This window comes from Coptis chinensis, chromosome 3 (assembly GCF_015680905.1).
Source record: "Coptis chinensis isolate HL-2020 chromosome 3, ASM1568090v1, whole genome shotgun sequence".
In the NCBI taxonomy this organism is placed as follows: Eukaryota; Viridiplantae; Streptophyta; class Magnoliopsida; order Ranunculales; family Ranunculaceae; genus Coptis; species Coptis chinensis.
In genome coordinates this window covers 66,658,240-66,664,626 of record NC_141458.1, presented here as the reverse complement: position 1 = coordinate 66,664,626, position 6,387 = coordinate 66,658,240, and the positions used below count along the sequence as shown (strand labels likewise).

The window sequence follows — 6,387 nt, the reverse complement described above, 5'->3', positions numbered from 1 at the left end:
CATTGAGATGAACACTGGAACAAGACAATTTGACTGGGTAGTTGTATAAATAGGCATTTCCAAACCAATCTTCACAGCAAATACATTAAGGATGGATTTGCAATAGATCATATCCTGCAAGAGTGACAAAAACAATATATAACCTAAGTTACATTGACACGGACACACACATGCATGCAACACACCTCATCTATTATTGGACATCCCTCGTCTTTGACCTTCTTCAATAAAGATGCCAGAGCAACTTTAGCAGCATTCTGTTCCGCCTCTTTCTTATGTAGAAATGTCTCAACCGACATATAATTTACCCCATCAACCGAAAGAGAAGATCTAAATTATGGCACAGTTCCAAAGCTTTTAGTAGTATAGGTTGGAAGTGGCAGTTTGTATTTCTGAGCATACTCTTGCAATCGGTTCTTATGCATGCATTCATCTGGAATACCTACACACATAGTACAAAATATCAGGAGGATATGGGTGTTTATCTATCCTCAATTTCTTGATATGTATCGTGGATGTCCAAATTGAGCCCAGTATTTGAACAATGTAAAAGTTGAGAATGTACCACTTGTGTTCATCATGACTTCAATTAGTCCACGGGGTGTTCCGAATCAAACAAAAAAAAAAAATCCATGTCAACAACTTTTTTGCACTATATAGACAAACAAATCAGAAGGGAAAAAGCAAAAAAGCATCTCACACGACATCTGACATCAAAACTTTGTGCATGTGGTAGGTATAATAAACACTGATTCATCCTACCACCCCTTATTAATCATCATAAAGTCAAAATCAAGCACGATAACTGGCCTTGATTGGAAGGAAGAAAGAGACAAACGAAATCCCAAAATCTCGTTTGAGATACAAAATCCAAGTTATGGAGATTTTGGTAATTGGAAATTTAATTGACAGAGAGAAAAAGAATGAGGATAAATATATGTAGTAAATATATATGAGCTAATATATATCGGGCCGGCTAGGTAGACAGCAAAATTTCAGACAGCATCCAAACAGCAAAATATCGGCCGTTGTATTAAAACAAATCAGATCGTTTAAATCAAAAAAATCAAAACACCCAAATATATCTATATCAGCATACCAAATGTGTGGTCCTCAGCCGCTTTGGACACACTTCAGTCCTAAGCGTTGAGGACCGAAGCTTTTCTCATCTAAACACCTCTCACGAACGGTTTTCTCTCTCCTATTCCTCTTTCCTATTTTCTCCCAATCCAAACCCAACGCTTCCAAATTAAACCCTGAAACACCTCCAAATTCAAACCGAATAGCTAGATTTTGCCTTCTCCCTTCTCCAAATTGAGAAAATCAAGCACAAATTGGAAGAAGTTATATATTTTGTTGATTTTCAATTTGAGTTTCAGTTGTAGATTGATCTGATATGTTGAATTGCATTACAGATGGTAAAATGTGGAGATTACTTTCAAGTACAAGATGGTAGTAGCGAATTTGGTAAAGTAGTTGTGTCTACTAAATGGACAAGAACAACTAATACTTCTTTGGTCTTGTGCTGCTTGGAGGTGAAGTATAAAGAGGTAAAGTCCAGATTTTATGCATCTTATTCAGATAAGCAAGAAGTGTAACCGATTGTTTAGGAACAAAATTGTTGCATCAAATACAAATAAGTGTTTTCGTTTTGTTTTAAAGTTGATATACCTTCTCTCTCTCTGTCCATCAAAATGAAGGTACTAACTGAAGGTAATGGTTAGGGATGATTGGGTACTAACTGAACGTTTAGGCTAACATATCCTATTTATTGTTATATATTATTCTCAAACTTATTAGGATTAGTTTGTCTTATTTAACAAGAGGAAACAAAAATAATAAGGGGTGAATTGAGCCTCGATAAGCCTCGAGGCTTAGGTATCGGGGCGTAAGTCTCATCAACTAACATAAGGTGCGTTTTTCATCTATGATGCTTGAAACATGCCACGAGGAGTAAGCCTCGGTGTGTTTTTTCAAATTATGGAGGCTAAGGTTATAAAATAGGTGAAGGTGTATGATAGAAATGTTGGACTTAATAACTTAATGTACTTAGTTCTCTTATCATTATGCTTAGGCTTCAGCTTTGTCAGTTTCAACTGCATAATTAAGTTTAACATTATGTTTGGTCCTTTGTATATTGGTATCCTTTGGTAACCTTTCTGTGCCAATGACAGGTACAACATGGGTGTAATCCAACAAATGAAGAGCTTGGCGTTGTGTGATAAATTGTCAGTGTCTTCTTTCGTAAGGTATTTTTTGTTGTTTATGTTATTGCATAGCATCTTTGCATCCGGACACATTCTTTTTCGATTGGGTTTTGCAATGGGTTGGACTTGTTTGATATGTTCCTTTATTGGAATGGGTTGGATTTGTTTTGCTTTGCTTTCCCTAGTAGGTTTATCGTCTGATTCCTTGATCTTCTACTTGTATATTTTTCGCTATTAATCGATGTCAAAAAATTTCAAAGACAAGAAATAAAGGTTTCCGAATAGATGAATACTCGGCTGATTTTTATGTTATGATTCGTTAATGGTATTAAAAATGTTATCATCTTTCTCTCATATGCTTGTGTTTAATCCCCGTTGTTCTTGAAGTGCTAACACACATGACTTGAAATTTGATGTTATAGTTGAAGAATATGATTTCCTGTAACATGCGCATGGTATTGTATATGTAGGCGAAGACTATCAACTGTTATGGTGAGGAAAAAATATGCAGAGCAATTGAAAGCAACTGTGACCTACATTGAGCAGGGACACCTTAGGGTGGGTACAAACACAGTTACTGGTCCTACATATCTAGTGACAAGAAACTTGGAAGACTTCATTACTTGGGTAGATTCATCCAAGATAAATAAGAAGGTTAAGGGATACCATGAGAAGCACGATGATTATGTCGACATTGCACAAGCTTTGGAATAGTTTGATGCATTTCCATGGGGCTATCTTACTTTCGAAGGCATTAAAGCTGGTGTGGAGCTTCTAAACACTGAATTGGAGAAAAAGTTGAACAGTTTTCAGGAGAAGCCGTTTACACACACCCTAGACGGGTGTGCACTTGCTTTCACCTTGTGGATATTCCTTCACATTCCCTTTTTGGATGCATACCGATTGGATAAGAACGTTTTCCCCTAGTTTCTAGGGTGGGTTAAAGTTGCAAGGAAAACCATGCGGGACAGTAAGTGGGACCAATTTGAAGAACATGAGAAAAGTTCATGTGGTAAATGAGTTACAAGTTCCACAGAATGTGCAAGCAATGAGAGTCTACAGAGATGCAGTTCATGTTAAGTTGTAAATTTGTTTTGTTAGTACGGATCCCTTGTTTGTTTCTATTAAAAGTGTTTTTGATTGGGTTGTTTGTTATAGAGAGAAGCTGCTGATAACCAGGTTCCTCTGGACATTTTTTTTCATCAAGCAATGCAAACAGAGGTAATGTTTTATCTTCCTCTGTTTCTTTGGTCCATCAGTCTAATAAGTATCAGTGATGTATGTTAACATGAATCTCATCTTGTAATGACAGGTGATTAAATGAAAAGCCGAGGAGATGTTATGGGAGGTTTCAAGCAAATCTGTTGGACCTGTTATGGAAGTTGAGGGAACTAAAGGGCAAACTGTGGTACCGGAGGACTGTGGTGATGATGCGTTTGCAGAATCGTCATCAAAGAGGTTGCCAAGAGGGAGAAGTCTTACCAAGCAGAAAAGAAAATCAGACACCAAGCAAGTTTCAGACAACCCTGAACCGCTGAGGAAGAGGCAACCATCAACTAAACCTGTAGTCACACGGCATGAACATCTAGTGAAGCAGGCGAGGACCACACACAAGTCCAGTTTGAAGATTGTATCCTTTACTAAGAAACCCAGGACCCAAAAGACAAAACTTTCTAATGATAATGATTTATCCTAGCAAATTGCAGAGAAGAATGTTGTTGAAATTGAAATAGAACGTGAAGAGGGAAAAGACCTGCCCAATGAAGTCTTAAAGATAAGTTCATTGGAAAATGAGTCTATTGGGGGAACTGCAAAATGTTCGGAACACCAGTGGTGGAGTTGTTGAGAATAATTGCGGTGAAGTGGTGGTTGATAACAGCGGTCGCGGATTACAAACATCAACTGCTGCAAAATTGGTATTTCCATGCTTTTATCTTTTTTGTTTGTACACTGTGGTTGGTAGATTGCAATACTGGATGCATCTTTCTTCCCTTGTTTTTTTGGCAATCTGAAGGGGAAATCTCAATTGATCTGAACAAGTCAATTTATGATGAAGGGGTGGGTGGTTTATTGTGTTCGAAGGATTCTATCTACTTTTGTCTTAAATATTTACAAGTTATGCGAAGTGTAAATTCAATTGTTTTGACCTCAACTGTTGTAAGCTCAAATGTTGATTTTGCAGAATGCAGACATGAATGCAGACAGTGTTATTTCCTTACGTTTTAGGTTAAGTTTGGGTAAAAGGTTTAGGCATCGTGACAAATATAATAAGGGAAAAATCTTAAACAGTAAAATGTCAAGACATATCACTAAATCATATTAATGTCTTTGCATTACTATATTGTTGTTTATGATATTCCCTAGATATTTTTGCCACGACGCTTAATATTTTTTCTGATATTTTTTTGTCATGTAGTAATATGAAAATATTTGAAAGGAAGGTTATGATAGAGTTGGCTATCCCGGTGGTCGGTGGGTGTTCGGTTATAATGATCTGTCTTGTCAATTTGAAAGGATAGATCATTATAATTGTACATCCACCGGAGGTAGGTAACTCTTTCATGTACAACTTTTCAATTATTTCCTTACATTTTAGGTGAAGTTTGGGTTAAAGGTTTAGGCATCGTGACAAATATAATAAGGGAAAAATCTTAAACAGTAAAATGTCAAGACATATCACTAAATCATATTAATGTCTTTGCATTTCTATATTGTTGTTTATGATATTCCCTAGATATTTTTGTCATGACGCTTAATCTTTTTTCGGATCTTTTTTGGTCATGTAGTAATATGAAAATATTTGGAAGGAAGGTTATGATAGAGTTGGCTATCCCGGTGGGTGTTCGGTTATAATGATCTGTCTTCTCAATTTGAAAAAAACTTTCAATTTGGGTACAAGGTTGTTCCATAGATATAAATAAATATCTGCCACACAGTGATACATCACATAAGACATTGCTGCTTTAGTTATTTTCATTGTCGAATTTGGTAATTACATTTGATCATGAGATATCTTATTGTAGTTATTGGTAGAGGTGGAGAAGGTATTTTGATTGGGGAAACAATATTTACTATTTCAGATTGGTGAAACTGTTGGCTAATTAGGAAGAAAAATGTTATTATGTTTTATGTTATTTTTTCTAGGATGAAGAAAGATGTGTATAAATATAAGCCTAAAAAAGTTGAAGACGGTCGACCTCGAGGTGGTATCAAGGTTACCGATCGATCTTTGTCCCGAAAATGCTCGAGGATAAGTTGTTTTCGACATTTGATATAGATGAAAGGGTTGATTTTAGGAAATCACCTTTTGGTTTTCTTCTAGATATTAATACAGTAGATCTGACTGACAATAAAAGGTATACTATGCTTGCCCACTGCAATCTGATTGTGGAAGTGTTGCAAAAGAGGATTTTACCACTGACTTACAAATTAAAAGAGGCATACTTAACTTTCAAGGAGTCGGACGTGGCCCTTCTTACTTGACTATCCATAGATCGACCTCCTGACTGGTATTTCCAGATGGATTCAATGGTGCCTACCGCCTTCCGGTTAAGGTATTTCAGGACAACCAAACTTCGGCGGAGTTACTGTGATGATGTTTTGCTAACGAAGATTTTGACGGCAAGGACGTTAGCTAAGACAAAGTCAGTACGGAAGAATAAGACGACTAGGAATGACATATACCACCTGAACAGATTGTTTGTGGTCAGGGCTTTTTTGATGCCAAAGTTTACGAAAGGAGTTTGTGTACTTCATGTCGACATTGCACAAGTTTTGGAACGATTTGATGCATTTCCATGGGGCAATCTTACTTTCAAAGGCATTAAAGCTGGTGTGGAGCATCTAAACACTAAAATGGATAAGCAGTTTAAAAGTTTTCAAGAGAAGTCGTTTACACACACCCTAGACAGGTGTGCACTTTCTTTCACCTTGTGGATATTCCTTCACGTTCCCTCTTTGGATGCATACCGATTGGATAGGAACGTTTTCCCCTGGTTTCTAGGGTGGGTTAAAGTTGCAAGGAAAACCATGAGGGACAGTAAGTGGGACCCCAATTTGAAGAACTTGAGAAAAGTTCATGTGGTAAATGAGTTACAAGTTCCACGGAATGTGCAAGCAATGAGAGTCTACAGAGATGCAGTTCAGGTTAAGTTTTAAATTTGTTTTGTTAGTACGGATC

General features: G+C 36.9%; 1 long non-coding RNA gene across 1 annotated transcript; it reads left to right on the top strand.

Annotated features, from left to right (window-relative positions):
* Window positions 1-1,210: 1,210 nt before the first annotated feature.
* Window positions 1,211-2,895, top strand: LOC147510473 (uncharacterized). The gene is made up of 3 exons (XR_015216799.1): window positions 1,211-1,550; window positions 2,175-2,249; window positions 2,678-2,895. It is a non-coding gene; the product is annotated as an uncharacterized LOC147510473 (long non-coding RNA).
* Window positions 2,896-6,387: the final 3,492 nt, after the last annotated feature.